At 33.7% G+C, this 18301-nt stretch overlaps 1 protein-coding gene across 2 annotated transcripts in view; it reads right to left on the bottom strand.

Annotated features, from left to right (window-relative positions):
- GMDS (GDP-mannose 4,6-dehydratase) overlaps positions 1-18301 on the bottom strand; it is a 676213-nt gene that overhangs the window by 510000 nt on the left and 147912 nt on the right. The window lies entirely within an intron of this gene.

Genomic DNA, 18301 nt, shown 5'->3' with positions numbered 1-18301 from the left:
TGTCTATGTCAGAAATAAAAAACTTAAGAGTTAACTGATATAGTGGAAATGGCTACAGCAATGGTTTGCCATTTTAAGGAAAATGACAAGTTGAGTAACAGCTCTTAGGAGGTCAAATGCAACTCAAAATCATTAAAAACAATGCATAGTTAGTTCTAAAAAAAAATTTCAATGTCCTCACTAGCTACAAAATTCACATATTACTTGAAAATTCTAAAGCTAATCAAAAGCAAGGAGGATAAAAACAATTCTCACTTCCCTGAGAACAGTGAAAACCTATTTGACCTGTGCCAATCGGGAGGTTCCCAGTTCAAACAGAGGGCTAGCAGTTGTAAAGTACGGCTGTCTCACTAAAATCCCAAACAAGTCACAATGGACAAGTCATCAAAAGCCAATATCAACTTTATATCTTAGTTGTGTGTGTGTGTGTACATCTAGAGACTATACTTAAGTTATTGACTGTAAATTTTATATCAAGAAATGCCTATATGTTTAAGAGTCAAAGAATAAGTTGTCTTTTTTAAAAAAAGTCACTACAGACATATATAATGTATAAAAATATTAAAAGACAATGTGAATTTAACAGGTATCACCTTAATAATACCATGCTGTACAAAAGTAAACAAAATAATGCTATTTGAAAGGAAAGGGAAAATAAACCATACTGGTTTGTGAGTTACAGGTAACAAATGAATAAAAGAATTGCAAGAATACCCAGAAGTCCAAAAAAGGTTGTTACAGATCATTGGAATTTTGGAATCTGAAAACTCTGTGTTTTTATATTTTATTATAGTGAATAACTATGTACACCAGCCCCCATGGAGCAGTGCCTGGTCTATTGTTCTTGAGGGAAAGCAAAACAGATGGTTCTAGTCAAAGCCCTTTAACAACTCCAGTTGCCACCTATCTACGAAAGGAGGTGGCCCTTGGGGGGGCAGCTAGGAGCAGGAGAAATGCTTCTGGGAACAGAGAGGAGGCAGGAGCTTAAATCAAAAATAGACAGGTAAAGCGGTGAAGGGTAAAACTACATGTAAATTATGTTTGGTTTTAAATATAAGGGTTTTAATGTTTTATTAGTAATAAATTCACCTTTTTTACCCTTAAACTGCTGTCACAACATGCATTAGTGGCCCCTGACAAATGCTTGAAATCTCTGCCATCATTATTAACACAGGAAAGGCTTTGAAAGAATTCCAAGCAATCCATCCATGTCATACTTTGACAAAGCAAGTGAGAGGCAATGTGTAGAGAAGATTTTTCTCTGAGTGAAGAGTTAAAAAGTAAGCCTTCACACTAACCCCACTCTGTCCCAGACAGCCTAGCTGACTGACCTAGAGCAACCCGAGGTGAGGAATTTAATTTCTTTGAGATTCAGTTATCTAACACACAAAATGAAGGGATTAAGCTAGAATCTTCCACTTGTAACAAAGTAGTCACCACTCTACATGATTAGGATAATGATGATAAAAGAAATGCATCACATAAACAAATTGTAGCATTAATTACAATGCATAATTAATTTTCAGGTACTTTTGAATTTGGTACCACAGTTTAAAAAAAAAAAACTTTAATGTGATACCAAAAACAAACACAGTAAAAAGCTGATTAAGTAATTCTTATATTAGGGGGAAAAAAGTAGGACATAAAGAAAATTATATGTGTTATTTTATAACTGCTCTTCAAATAATGAAACTCTAAGCACAAAGAAAGTGATCTACTATAGGTTGTTTTGGATTTTATTGTGATTAGCAAAGGATAAACATCAATATAAGAATTTGTATATAATTCATAACTTGAATTTAAAACATTCTTAACATCTCGTGGTAATTTCAGAACATAATTATTTGAGTTAACTTTATACCAATCCTTGCACAAAATTTTTTAAATTTCCACAAGACATATAAAGAGACCTATAAAAAGCTCAGAGTAAACAGCTTAGAAATGCCTTAACTAGAGTTAAAATAAGACTGATAATAAGCTTAAAAACTTAACTTATAAATATTTGTCACCTTGACTGCATGAAATGGCACAAAATTGGAAATGGGTTCTGAATGACTTAAAAATAATTGAATCTAAGATAGTTTTAATATTGAAATCTTTTACTTTGGAATATAAGGTTTAAATATAATGATAGTTAATAGGAAAAATGCCTATATAACTATTTTTCTTTAAATTTTTATAAGTCCTAGGAGTAAACAGAAAATTCCTTTGTCAAATAAAAAATTAAGGGGTTGGGGATGTAGCTCAGTGAAAGAGTGCTTTCCTCCTGTATACAAGGCCCCAGGTTCCATTCTCATTACCATAAAAAAAAAGAAAAAAAGAAAAGAAACGAAACCGCATTGGAAATCAAAACTTTTAACATCTTTTTTTTCCCCAGATGATGTATTTGTAACATGCTAGATTAAAGCACAATCTTTAAAAATAAATTTCTAAAAATTTCACTTTTTGTTCTCTAAAATTACCTACATTCAACCACTATATTATGTGTTATAAACTTTCATTTAGAATACATTCAGTAGAACCAATAATGACTTACTGCCCTACACATTAAATATTTACTTTTAATAACTAAGTCTCCAAACTAACTGCTTTTCTCCTCAGGGTGCAGGGAACAAGAACAATTCATTAAATGGAAACTTTTGGAAAGTTGTACTTGAATGAAGTTACTTAACAATGTTTAGAAGCTTAAGTTTCTAAAATCACAACCTGAATTGTCAGTATATTCAGAGCACAAAAACAGGTTTATTTATTTGTTTGTTTCCCCCTAATGAGCAAATCTGGGGCACAAAAGAATTTATTGCAATTGTCTATAATTTCTAAGAAATTTACCTACTAAAGGTAAATATAGAAACAAATTTACACTGGCACCTAAATTTATTTATATGACTCAGAATTAATTTGCACATATATTTGTGTACCTATTAAAAAATCAGCAAATATTATTTAGCAAACCAACCTATTCATTCAAATTTCTATTTTATAGATAACATTCACAAACTAATTTTCTCTATGCAAGATATTTCCATGGTAACTATGTTAGCAAAGGCTTATGCAGTACTCAGTTTTAATCTGTACTTTTTGACAACATGAAGCATAATGCTTTTTCCATCCTGGAGTTTCCACTCTTCTGTATTAAGTTTTTAAAATGTATAAGCCTATTTTATAAAAGAATTTTAAATTATTTCTTGAGAAAACCATTATATACTTAACTACTGATTCTCAATTATTTGAACCTTTCATCTTTGGGTTTTATTAACACTTAATGTTGACATTAGACAGGATGCATAATTTATATTGATAAGCATAATACCACTTCAAACAAAATCATAGAATTTCAGGGTAAAAAGAGATCTTGGAGTACATGTAACCTAACCCCTCTCCACATTCTAAAGTTTCACACTCCATTTTACAGATGAGGAAACTGAGGCCCAGAAAGGCTATGTGTTTTGTTCAGAAGTTCTCTACTGAGATAAAGACTTTGAAAAAGTCTAATTCCTTTATTTCTCATCACATACAGACCAAAACTACCTTGTGCTAGTATTTAGAAGGTGTTATATTTCCATGTATGAATCACAGATATAAGTCAATGAGGTTTGAATCACACAATTACATAATTGAAACTGGGCTAAACAAATGTATACAAATTGTCAATATAGTGAAACTCTTATTTCATATGTTAACTTTGCAGTAATCATTTCGATTTATTACAAATTCCTAGGAGATAGATAACTTGTGAATTTTTAGAAATTACCCGGGTTTGTGTCCTTCTAATCTCCTAGATGTTGTAGCAATCAATATTTTATCATTATACTGATGTTTCATTAAGAAATCTGTATATGCAATGACTTATTTTATTTTATGAAGCACTATTTGTAAAGGTCTAAAGTCATAGTACAATTTAAATAAACTATAGATTATCCAGTGAGGGATTTGATATGTGACAGCAAACATATGTCTTCAGTTTAACTAATGCAGATGGAGGACCAAGAATAAAAAGTACATGACAGCAACAAAATCTGGATCAACAAGAAATTGAGATACTACCTAGAGCATGAGATCACAGAGCTAATATTTTTAAAAAATCAAACACCTCACAGGAGCTTGACATATAATGTCATGCACTAACATCTGGAAGTTAGATAACCAGAGTATGGAAAATCAAATGCCCTTGAAAAGTAAAAGAAGGCATTCAATTACAGTACATTATATTTGTTTTACACATAGAAATATAATTCTTATCTAGTGAATTGATTTCAGTAAAAATTTTTATTGTACTTTCTCTGTAGAACACAAGTTTATGAGTAAGATGAGGTAAAACCTTTTGTCAATTTCAATTTTTTCTATAAAAGAGAAAAAAATTAACCTGCAATTTTTTTAAACTATCTCATAAGCGTAAGAGCTGACATTATTGAGATTTCTTGTTTAAAAGTGACAGTGTTTAAGTGTCAAAATTTTACTAAAAGGTTTTTACTACAAGTTTTCATTAGAATGTAATTTATACTATAATATAAAGAAAAATTTTACTGGTTTGTGATTTAAAACCTCTAACCAGGTAAATGTTTAATCAGAATGTTTATGTTGTCAGTTAAAATACTTTTTTTCCCCAAATGACGCATCTATAAATTCATTCAGAATTAGCCTGGTAAACTACACTCTAAAGAAAAAGAAAATTTAGTCACACCTATACAAAGAAAAAAGAAAGAAAGGACAAGCTGATATATCACACTTTGGAGACTTTTGTAACTTTTTTATGGATTAGTTTCTGGATCCTATGCCAATAAGCTGTATGACCAAGACTCATCATCATACAAGATGCTTCAATTTAACAAGTAAAATCCTCAATAAGAACCAAGAGAACAAGAGGGAGAGACAGAGAACACATGCCAAAGATATAACATAAAAGCGCACATGAAATTTATGTGAAATTAAAGAGTACAAACACAGGCAATAAATTTATGAACCTAGGCATTCATTCCTAAAATAAAGATGCATCCTGTTGTTGTTGTTGTTTTTAAGGCAATTAAGTTTCAGACCAAAACTGAATTTTAGTGCACTAATGTTAATTACTTTTTCCACTATCATTATAATATTTCTTGAAAAATAACAGCCACAGAGAAAATATTCTTTGTTGATTACGGTATCTCTCATCTATCAATTTAAATAATTTTTAAATGTCTAGACATTTTTAAATATTCTATATCAAATAAAAGAGAATAAAATTGGGGCATAATAAGAAAGCTAAAAATTAGACACACAAATATTTTATAGCATAATTCCCAATAGTAGTGTTCTCTATCTTAGACCTGGAATGCCAGTTGATCAATAAGATAAAAAAATGTAATTAATTTAATTATAAATTAAAGCATAATAAAGCATATTATTTCTTTAAGCATAATAAAGAAAATTAAATAAGACAAATATTACTTAAGCTATTATTATATTATAATAAAAAATTCCACATAAATTCAAAGCCATCATAAAGTAAAACTAATTTTAAAATGCCAATGATACTAAAATCTTTTATAACGCTCCAAAAATCTGTTTGTATACTTTAAAAAGTACATACAACATTATTTATAAAGTATATCCTTTTTGAAAAAGTCCATTTAAAAGGTCATAAGCAAACTGAAAAAAATATAAAAATTATTCAACAATTAATCATTCATACAAAACATTTACATAACATTGTCCAGGTTAATTAATATACCAGTGCTAATATTCAGAAAATTAACATACTGGTGTTTTCTAAAAAAGCTTAAAAATAATATTCTTCTGTTAGTAAGGAACACAAATCACTTGGATGTAAGTACGTGAGACATGATTCTTTTGAAACCAAGCAGTTGGAGGAAGTGGTGTTTCGATCCCGTCCTTTTTCTGAAAACTGTGGCAATGGAAAGGTCAAATAAATAATCTGTATGATACTGTGCTGCTAAGAAAAGACAGAGACTACACCTATCATCTGCTAAAGAGGGCAAAAGCATAAAATAAAATGTAAGCAGTCACCTGCAAAACATTACATTCAGTTAAAAATTGTTTTCAAATAGCATGTTAATCTACAACCACTTAACAAATATATTAGATATTTCATTAATGACTTATAAAGAAATTTATATATAATTTTAACTAATTGAAACAGTGTAGACTTTGGTTTTAGGAAATAATATGATGGTGGAAGTTCATCTTATAAAATTCTATCAAATTAATTTAATTGAAGACCCACAAAATTATAAAATAATTAAATCTTTGGAGGTCATATCTTTCTTAGGTTTTATGTTTATTAAGCCCACACTACTAGAATCATTGAAGTAATATAGAACTCTCTATGCATACAAATCAAAGTTAACACAACATAGTTTAAAACAGAAAAAAAAATGCATATGTATGTATCTTTTCCTACAGATATATGACAGAGCATAACCAGTTAATCATTAATAAGTAACAAGCAGAAGCCAGAATATGTTTTATGCTTCATTAAAACACCATTGAGGCCCATTACAGTACACAGTAAATGATGCTGGAAACCACCTTCACCCTTGCAAACCACATTCCCTTCTAACCTCATTTGGTTGAAGCAACTAGAGGGTGAACGGCAATATACTCTCAAGTAAGCCTTTATTAAGTATGAGAAATAAATTATATTAAGTGTTATTTTTTGAACTCAGAAATGAGGGAAGGGGTTGTTAAGATATCAAATTTACTAAGAAAATAATTATGTGAGAAATAAGTTGCTGTCACAAGAGAAACTTGCCAGATATTGCATTTAAGCAAGTTGTTATACACACCTTTAGAATCAATTTTGTGACACAGAGATTAGTCTGTGGTACTAAATCACCTCAGAGGAGATCAGAAAAAAACTGAAGGGTAGGGGAAATGTTTTCCTGAACAACATTACCATTACTTTAGACGTACCAAGAAACCCTTATTATGTTTGCAAGCAGTAAAGAGAGTGAGGTGATTCAATTGTTCAGGACGTTTTACAAATTGCTTTTTTATAACTCACTTCCAGATTTCAGTTTCTAATACACAGGCTTCTATTTTGTCTGATTCTCCTGTCTATGATTTTACCAAATGCAGTTCTAAAACTTGAAAATCACCTGGAAATTTCTGAGAAGCCACCAAAAGGTCCTCAGAAGCAGACACATATTAAATATTAATTACAATGATGACCAACATCTTTTATAGTGCTTATGTCATTATACAGGAATGCTAATTAAAACATAAAATGACTTGTTAATTGCAAATGCGTTGTAAAGAAACACATTTGTACTTGTGCATTTAATAGCAAATCCAGTCTGGGGACTGGGCCATAATAGACTGCAGTTCTATTTTCTAAAATGCTGACATTTGAGCAAATGTTCCCATGGAATGTTTGCCTGATTCGTGGACTGACATTTCCTCTTTGTAACTTGCTTAACTAAAAAGGAGACATGCAGGCCAAACTCTACAGTACCCGCAGGCAGCAGGCCTCGCTTGCCGATGCAGCTTGTGATGGTTTCTCTTTTACTTCCCTCTTGCCTTACCCCTCCTCAGTCCTTCACTGTCTTTTAAATTTGACATGCACATTTTCTTAGCTGATTCCAATCATCTGACAGTAGTGGATGACATACCTTAAAAGATTAAGCTTTCCCACCTGGGATTTGTCCAGAAATTCAGTGTATTATAGCTTCCCATAGCCTTCTTCATTCTCTTATATTCTTGTGTTATCAATAGTAGCTTTCTTTCTTATTTTACGTTTAACTGCAGGACACGGGCAGCTATGCTGATGGAAGTCAGTTTGTACTGTCACTCATCCTTCATTCCCACTACAAAGTTGGCCTCCATGGTCTGTAACACTTTGCTGCCATCTATATGTATAAAAGAGCACAACACTATGCACTAAAAACTTTTGTCTCTAAAGAGACAAAAAAGGAGCTCAGAAATAATTTGCTTGGCCTGCTCAAGTGCAGAAGCTTGTCAGAAACTTCTATTACTGTCTCTGTGAAGCAACTTCATAGAAGTAAAGGATTATTGCAGATCCATTATTTAACAATATTACTTAATATAACCAATGCTTTTTTCCAATATTGTTACTGATAAATTTTAGTTAATGTGGCAACTTTGGTGGAGTTGTGATTGAAAAGAAAATGGTTAAAAAGTTGAGATTTTGATTCACTTAAGTAAATAACTTCAATAAAATATTTTTTGCAAAATAGCAATCTAAATATCTTTCAAACAATAGGATGAAATGATCTTTAAGCCAAAACTTCCATAGTATTTAATATACAGTAAACAGATAAAAATATAATTTACTTACATTATTTAATTTCAACAAACAATAACTCCAATATTGTGATGTAAGAACTAAGTAATCTCTATGAAACACTAAAAATACTTCTTCCTGAGGAAAATGGACAAATCCATCAGAACACACCAGAGAGACTTTCAGCCTGGTTTTGAATTGTCCTGATAAAATGTCAGTGTCAAAAAAACAAACAAACAAAACCCCTCCAGTGTGAGCCTTATAGAACACTAAAACAAACAAACAAAAGCTGTCCCCTGTACCATTTAACAATTAATTCACACAGTAGAGGCAAAGAATGATTATTTACAATCAGGACTAATGATATGTGTTAATAGCGTTGAAGAATGTCCTTTAGAGGTTTATTTTGTCAATATTTCCAATTTCTAAGACTGTATGGAGATGGGAGTGAAAAGGAGACAGGAAAAAGTTGACCCTGAAACACCAAACAAAATGAGCTCACACTGTGCCTCCTCTCTGCCTATCTGTCCTTTATAACAACTGCCACTATTACCATAAACACGATGTTCTTCCTCTCTGAAAACATTTTATTTTAAAACTCACTATAACTACACAGAAGTTGAGCTGAGCTTTCAAAAAGCAACATTTTCTAAGAAATTCACAAACTATTCTAATAATGAACTTAACAGTTTAATATGCTGATGCTGGTCCAATATTTCATGCAATTTCTTGTAAATAAATTGAAATTCACTTCAGATTATCAAAAATAAAATCTCCAAACTATACTGTCACATAGTATGTAAGTATTATAAAAAATAACAGGAACAATAATACCTATTGATCTTTGATGTTAGCTGTTTTTCAAAAAATGAAAATCTAGTACATTAAAACAATTTTCTCATAATTATTTTTTCTTGCCGGCACTGGCAAATCCAATTAATAAGCTTTAGTGGAAATTAATAGAAAAGAGTCTGATGCATTCAATTTCTTTGAATTAGAAAAGGTCTCATTTTATCTCACTATTTCAACTTTAAGCATCCAACTTTAACAAAATAAGTTGTATAAACTTCACTTCTACAAAGTAGAAATTATATTGGAAACCAAGCTTTATTAGGTATTTTGAAAAGAATAGTTAGTTTGTTTCTTAAACTAACACACAACTTTGGTGGGGGGGGGAGAAATGTCTACTAACTATGATATTAAATAAGGCATTATTTGTCTATAACTTTATACAAATTAGGAAATTGATTTATCCAATTAGGAATCCTAAAAACTATCTCTATTCATCATTAAAAGTCCAAAACAAAAAGTTTCATTCATAATACATTTACTGACTATTTGTTCCATTTGTGTTTGTAAATACATACAGAAATTGATATTAAAATATGCATGCACATTGGCTATATGCCTTAATTTCAGTTTAATATATATGAAAGAACTTAAAATATTAAAATACTTCTACTTTTATTTAGGAAACAAGCTAGTACTAGGTGAAGGGTGCAAGATCCAACAAACATACCACTGTGTGGTCCACTAATTATAAGCAAAATTCCAAACATTATTAGCTGTTATCAAAATTACAATACCACCTAGATCTAATAAAATACAACAATCTGTTTGAACAGGGAGAGGAGAACTTTCATAGAGTGTTCTCTCCCATATAAATTCTTAATGGACTATAAAAGACTTTTTAAGTCGTTTTAGATTTGAATTCAATTGCTCAAATCCACAACAGGCTTTCAATAAGAATTTGAGCCAAATGACACGTGGGGACCCACCAACAGTGTACAATCCCCACATTCTCATGAATATAACATAAAAAATGTCCAACTTCTTCCTAGTAGACATGAGAAATAACTAGTCATACTTATATTAGTAGTGTTTATGCATTGTAAACGTAAATATTAAATTATAAAATGGGGAAAGTTTATAATGCAATTTATACTTTATTATAATGCAAATAATAGCTTATTTAATATCACAGTTAGACATAACAAACTAAAGTGACTACCATCTGTATTAAATATCATGGGGACTGTGCCTGCATAGATGAGAGGGCAATAGGACTAATCAGAAAGAAACAGGGGCCTGTAGAACAAAAACAGAAACACATCTTTATTTGAATGTAGAGATTTGTTCCACCCATGCTATCTACCTATGAAATTAAAGCATATGATTTGCTCCAGTCACCTACCTATTTACTGCCCTTGTAAGGGAGCTAAATTGTCCAGAAACACACACTATAGTATGCATGGATATTAGGTACAAATGCAAATCCACCATATAAATCCTCAGTTCTCTAAGTTGTACTCACTGGTCTTTACTAAAGTAAACTCTTCTGCTCACAGGCAACTTTATTATTTCAACATTCACAATTTGCTAATAAACTAGAGGCTTTATGTTGCTCTGAGCACATCCAAGAATTCTGTTGACAATGTAACAATTTTAAACCTCATATGAAATATAAGGCTATATCAATTCCTCTAACTATTAATAAGTTATTTTCAGATACCAATATAGACTTATAATTTTTATAAACTAATAAGTGGACAAAAATGTATCTGTGGTATTAAAACAGAAATATTTATTTTTAAACCTTAGAAAATACATTAATTAATATTATAGTTATGTTACTGCCTTGGCAATTTCTTTAAAACATAATTATAGGAATAAGTTGTTCATTCTAATTATTAAGCTAATAACTTTTCTGATTCCATGAGTAGCAAACGCTATTACATACCTGACTTTTAGGGACACTTACATATATACCAGCAATGGTATAAACACTCAGTACATAAAAAATTACAATGAATTGAATTATCCTAACCAAAAAGATTGTAATCATTCCTGATGAGTCACTGTTGTAAATTTCTCTTTTTCCTATTTATTAATTTTATTTTAGCATCACTAATGTACTTGTTCATTTGTACCTTGCATTGTTGTATTTGGGGATTTTCCTAGCTATGCAAACACTACTCATATGGTATTAATTATAACCAATTCCCTCCAGCAAGGAAAAAAATTATTTTTAATTCAAACCTATTACACCAGAACTTCATTTCACTGTACTAAATGATGGGAATGACAAGAGAGGTAAAACTTCTCTCAGTTCAATAACACCTTCCTCCCCACCCCCATCCTTAGTCTTCTCAGTTTAGGAGCAGAATAAGAAAATGAGTGGCATCAGTCCTGGGTTCCAGGCTAGACAGAGCTGGCTGCTCATCAATTGGCAGACCCAGGCAGGCACTTGTGAAATTTGAACTGGATAACTGCCAAGAGCTCTGCCACCTTAGAATTCTATGGCCCATGTAATAAAATACAAAGGGCCCAAAACATCATTTCCCCTTTTAGAATGTGTCATGCAAGTTAACATTGCAGTGGCAGGAACTACAGGCATTTCATTGAAGAAAACACTCTTGCCTATGCCTGAAGCTAAGGTAGAGAGCAGGCCCCATCTCTGGCAGAAGCCCATCCACTTCCCTAGATAATCAGCCTCATGTTAGCCTACACTGAAGAGAAGGGCACACTGATTATTGGGGTTCCCAAGACCCCTTAAGACTATGGTATGGAGGTGGGGAGGCAGAGTGGCCAGTTTGCATTTCCTTCCTCCCTGGCCTACTGCATTCACCACTGCCTACACCCTCAGGAATGGGTTGTCACCCTTCCTAGGAGTGTTCCTACTGCACATAGTCAGGAGGGCCTCGCCAGCCGCTGACCTCTGAGTAAAGGTTGAGCACAGTCAATGAACAAGATGGGCGGATACCTGAGGAAAGAGTATTACAGTCAAGTTCCAGTGCACAGGCCCACAGGCAGAATCAAGTCCTAAAGGTGAAAAAATGTAGATTTAGAAAGGCTGAGTAGCCTATCAAAATCCTATAGTCTGCATGTGATACAACCAGGATTTGAAAACAGGAAAAATCCCAAGTTGCAGAATCCCAGTGGGGCGGTTGGAGGGGGGTATGTTCTGGACATAAAGTTTTAGAATGTGTCCCAGGAATGCTGATGTGCACCCCTGGTTCAAGAGCCCCTGCCTATATAAAGAGCGTCTTGTGGCATAGTTGTCAATACTTATCCCAATACTAGTTGCAATGTGACCCCAGTGCATTCTGTAGGCACAGAGCCAGGTAAAAGATACAGCCACCACAGTAGAGAGGCAGATGGCTGTATGGCTGTGTTCACACGTGGCGACATAAGAAACTCTTACTACATAATAATATAGACCATGAGGCCAGGTCCTGACCTACCTATAAGGATGTTCCTCCTAAAAGCAAGAGGTATGTTCCTGACTACTCCTCATTTTCCTGCTCCACTCACACCTCCTGCCAGGTTCCCCAGAGTCCAAAATAAATAAATAAGAACACAGAAGAACAGTCCCTTTCTCTTGTTTGCACTGGGTTTTTAATAGGCCACCCCCCTACTCTTGCTATAATTACACAGTAAAGGGTCACGTGTTGCAATTTTGTTTTTTTCTATAATTGAGTCAGTCAGGCCCCTAACCAGATGTTCAGCCATAGGCACCTGCCCTTCCCCACCATAATGCAATTCTCCCACTGCATTTAGTCACTTGCCCCCTTCCCTCAATTAGAGGTCCCAAGAGGTTCAGGCTTCCTGGGAATGAATACCGAGGCAGACTATCAAACTATAAATTTCAGCTCAGAACCTCCTGGAAAAGTCACTGAAGATGACAATTCTTTAACTCAGGTAATTAAATTGTTCTCAAGACCCACCAGGTTAATTCCCATGCCTGTTTTTAATTCCCAACTTCATTCCCTGGACTGGATTTTCTGTCTTATCTCTCCTTGATTCTACATTGGTGTCCAGCCGCAACTACATCAGCTACTTGGTCCATAATCAACTCTTTGTGGCCAGCTTCTTGAGTCTGAGGATCCCCCAAGGAGGACTGCCTGGTCTCCTTCTCTTTGGGTTCCCAAGATCCCTTAAGACTATATGAGAGGAAACCTCAGTCTCCCCTCACTAGGTCCTGCTCCAGCTCTTATCCCAGGCATTCAGCCCTTCCCCAGCTGTCATGAAACAAAATGAAACAACACAGAGAACTGAAAGGGAAAGTAATAAAGAAAATTAAAGAGTTAGAAGAAGAGTGGAAAATATGGAGCTAGTTATGTTGAATAAAAGAAAGTTAAGGAAAGACATAATAATGGTCTTTAGCACTGAAAAAGGATTTGAAAATCTCTAAACAAAAAAAAAGAGAAGAGTAAGTGTATTTCTATTAAAGACACAAAGAAGAAAAATGAACTTAAGAAGAAACATACCGTGAGGAATTAAGAGGAGGACTAACTTCTATCAAAATTATAACTAATACAGAATCATTTTCTTCATTGATTTTATAAAATAAATTCTAGAATTTAAAGACCTGAGTTCCAATCCCGAACTGGCAGTAACTAAACATATGACTGAGCAAGCAATTTCATTTGTTAAAATGGAAATCATATTAAATTATTTCTAAAGTTACTTCTAGCTCTAACATTCCATGTTTTAATTTTTTGAAAAAAAAAAAAAGGCAATTCTAACATGACATTGTGAGATGAAAGGAAATAATACTGGACTAGGTTCACCGGAGCTCGTCCAACACTATGACTTCAAAAGTGACGTGAGGTTATCAAAGAAGCTGCAAGAAACAGTGGACAAATCCAAAGGCATGACAGCAAGGAATGCTGAACACAGCCTAGAAACACTATTATTTACACAGGAAAAATACCCCATTAATCTCAAAAAATCAGGTTCCTAAAACTTTTTTTTCCATCAAAATGGGCAAGTCCACATATTGGATAATTTGTTCCTACTTGGATGATGTCATCATGCTAGGTTTAACTACTTTTAATAACTAGTACATTTCAGTCATCCCTCACTTTCTCCCACATAAGATCAAATCAGTCTTTCAATGACCTACTTCATGAGTCATAATTTTTCTGTTTATGATTCAGAAAAATGTCTTCAGTCAGTATTTCCCAGACTGCTGTGGGCTTATTCCAAGAACCAATTTCATCTTCATTGGTTTCCTACAGGAAACCAGACCAACTTCCTATTATTTTATTTTCCTTACTTTTAGTATACCATAGCCCACATCAAATTAACTGGAAGTGAGAGTGATAGAAGACTTTATTCCACACAAAGAGAAGCCAAAACAAACAGTCTAAAAGTCATAGATTCAGAATTAAATACAAAATGTGCTAATATTAGAAACCTCTTTCAAAAGAGCACCAAACAATAAGACATTTATTTTATTTAATCTATTGCAAGCATTCCATGGTCAGAAAGAACTTATTCATTTAAAAAAAAAGTATATCATCTGGAAGTACAATAAATTCTGCAAAGGTGAGTAATACTTAAATTAATTGAAAAAAATAAAATATGTATTTTCCAACAGAATCCCAAAACAAGCTACTATGAAAACAGACAGAGACTAAAGTGGTCTAATGACAGAGCAGCATGCCCCAGCTGCCTGGCAGGTGAGCAAAGTCAGCACCCAAGGGCCTTCATCAGGATCCCAATTCTCTATGCCCACTCTCCCTGTGACTAAGAATCAACTTATCTTAGATCACAGCAGAAGCAGAGGTATGAAGCATGAGATTTTGTAGGACATGCCTACCATAGTTTGTACTCATACTATTTCTTTAAAATGTTAGAAGTAACTGAGAAGTATTTATTCTCATGGACTGTCTGTACTGTTTAGAAAAAGGAAGATTTATGAATGTGAAGATAATTAGCATAAAGGTATATCAGATTCTCTTCAGTCTCTTTCCATTCTCACCATGCCTAATTGCAGATAGAGTTTGGGGCTTTAAAAGTCCATAGCATTAAATGATGAGTAACAGAACTATGTTTCATCAAACTCAAAAACTCATACATTAAAGAAGAAAGTCAAAGAAGAATGCATTTGAGACACATTCTCTACATGGATAAACCAAGAAACCTGAAACACCAGAGTAACAGCTCTCAAAGTATTGTCCTCAGATGAGGGTTAGGCATCACCTGGACATCTCCTAGAAATGCAAGTTCTCAAACCTCACTACAGACTTAGAATTCTGGGAAGGGACTTGGAAACCTGCGGGGATGCTGATATATCTGTCATCTAGTATATTCTCTCATCTTTCTACCAAGAAATCTGAGAAAAGAATCCACTCAGTTTGCATTTCCCTAATAAATCGTCAACTTCTAAACCTCCTCTGTTCTCACTGACTTATTCCATCCTATCACCAAAATGCTTTTTTTTTAAGTCATAAGTCAGGCATCAGATATGTAGCTTAGTGGTAGAATGCATGTCTTGCATGTGTGATGCCTTGAGTTCCATCCCCAGAAACACACACACACACACACACACACACACACACACACACACACACTCACACAAATACAAAAGTCCAAAGTCATCTCCAGCCTTACTGACAAGGCCAGTGACCTTTTCTTGGCCCTCTATCCCCTAGATTTATCCTTTCCTGCTTGAAATGATCTGACTTCCAACTTCCAGGAAAATTCTACCCACTGCCTCTCATCTCCTGTTCCTACCATCAGCCCTATTCTCCTTTCTCCTCTAACTACAGTAAAGTCCTAGAGGTTCAATCTTTACTCTTTCTTTGCCCTCTTTCTCCAGCTGCTACCTGGCATCTCAAGGACTCTGAGTGCTAAATGTATACTTGCACCCCCAAACTCTCCCAAACCTCAAAACTTTTTAAAACTATCTCATGATCTGCTTCCTTTGCATGGTCTTCACGTATTACCAGTAGAACACCTGACAGTGGTCCCATCAACTGTCTGATCCCCTGAGCACTGGGGGATCTCTTCCCTGGTGACTATATTGAGTAAGAAAAAGAATCAGTGTTGCTGGACATCCTGTTCCTTCCTCCTGCCCCCATTTCTGATGCTGCCATCCACATCCAACAAATTTCCTGTGTCTTCTGCATCTTACTTCTAGATTCTGATCCCTAAGATTCATATCTGAATATATTTCTCCCCTGTTCCTCCTTAGCCTGGCCCCACAGTTCTCCTCCATATTCTTTCTGCTCAACTGATCATTTGAATGTTCATCATGCTCCAAACGTGGCTTGAGGTTTTTTTGACATCTTGGCTTTCTTGGCTTTATGTTATAACCTCCATTTCAACTTCCCATTTCCCACTGTATATGTAAATACCCTCCTATACTTTAAGATTAGTGCCAGCACCAGCTCCTCCTTGACACTACCCATATCCCCTCAGATGAAAGTTATTTCTCACCTTCCTCTAAAGACTGGAAGACTCTGTGCCAGCCTGTGGTCCTTGCTGCAAATCACCTCTACTAAAGTTGAAACCTCTACAGTAGAAGTAGAATTTATACATCTCTTGTCCTTAGTATAGCATGTAAGTTACCTTATATTAGGTATACATTAACAAATCTTTGTTGAAGGATTAAATAACCTCACAAACCAAAACTCTTAACTGAGGATCATTGATCTATCAGGAAGGTAGTCAAAGTAAGGTAAAACAGAAAATTTCACATACATGGCAACTTAGAAGGAATCAACTCAATCTCCTTTTCTCTATATTACTTAAGTATAACTATTCTGTAATGATAACTAAAAACTATTATGCACACTACAACTAAGGAAATAGAACATTTTTTTTGAACTACAAATACATTTTGGAGAAAGGAAAGGATCAGCTCATTTAATACACTAAAATGACAGAGGGAAAGACTTCTATAAATAAACCTTTATAAAATGTCCTACGTCCTTCTGCCATGCCAGTTCATGTCTTCCAGAGGTGATAACCTATCTACAATCACAAAGCAAACTTCTTAATCTTAGGAAAATTGAATAACAGAGTGCTCATTCCAAAACATTCTGTTTTGTCTGGAAGATACTCTCATGGCTGGTCAGGAAGGTCAAAAACAGTCAGATGAATTATATTGTGGAAGATAGGAATGATAAAGAGTTACTGCTTCTTTTTAGCAAAGAGGTAGATTAATCTCTCAAGAATAATATACCTAAAATACCATTCCTTTCCAAATACCAAATTTTAAACCTAGATATCAAACAGAATCATTACATATTAAGAAAGGGAAAAGCACCTGGAGGTGGAGCATGCAGGTAGAGTGTGGGCTAGCACTAGGGATAAAAAAGGAAAGGGAATTTTTTTTTTCCTAAACAGCATGGATCAGAAGTTAAAAGGTATCTTTATGATGGATATGTGGTCATTTTTCAATTTTTCTTACAGAAAAAATTATTATGAGGATTGACAACCAAATTTTTAATCTCTTATCAACTGCAATGTTTTATGAGATTCAGTTCATAACTTCATCTCAAACTAGAAGAGCTATAGGAAATAGGCATATAGCCTTCTTTCTTTGAAAAGCTAGGGACATGGAGAAACTTCAAAAGATGTTAAATACTTCCCAAAATAAAATTGCTGAATTTGTTCATTAAATAGCAAAAAATGCTGGTAGATTTTTCTGGACCTTCTTTTTTTTTGGCAGGGAGTGAGGTTTAAAATTAAAAGTCATTTGCTTTTATCTTTAAGCTTCACTAACTATGCTAATTAAATAAAGTTTCATTAAATAGAACTCACATCATCCTGGGTTCAAATTTCACACCAAAGGAATAGTAGGACACAAATACAACACCCTAAGTGAAGCAGATGGTGAGAAGTCTGGAGGGCACTTCTCTGGTTTACAGTGATTGGCTCCAGAAAGAACAAAAAAGAAGAAGGTAGAACAACAAAGAATTTGAGTAGACATTAGCTGTGTCACACTGAGGAAAAAGAGGCTAAAAGGCTTTCTTCCAATGATTTTTACCACCTACCATAAAAAAGTTAACTCATCTAATGTTAACATATAATTGAGATTCAAAAAATATTCTTAACCAGTTATAGTAGTCACTAATAAAAATTAAAGTTAAGGTTTTACTGAGTTAAATCTTCCAAAATTTTAACAAAATTTTATTCAAAATGTGGTCTGAAATGGCAGTTAACAAACCTTGCCGGGGTCATGACTACTGGGAAAAACAAAATAAATGAATATTGCTATTTGAATGTTAGCAGTAAGATTATATTATGCTGTTCAGTAATGGAAAA

This window comes from Spermophilus citellus (assembly GCF_964194105.1).
Source record: "Spermophilus citellus genome assembly, chromosome: 5".
NCBI classification, from domain to species: Eukaryota; Metazoa; Chordata; class Mammalia; order Rodentia; family Sciuridae; genus Spermophilus; species Spermophilus citellus.
Note: the sequence above shows the minus strand (reverse complement) of the source record. Positions and strands in the feature narration are given on the sequence as shown.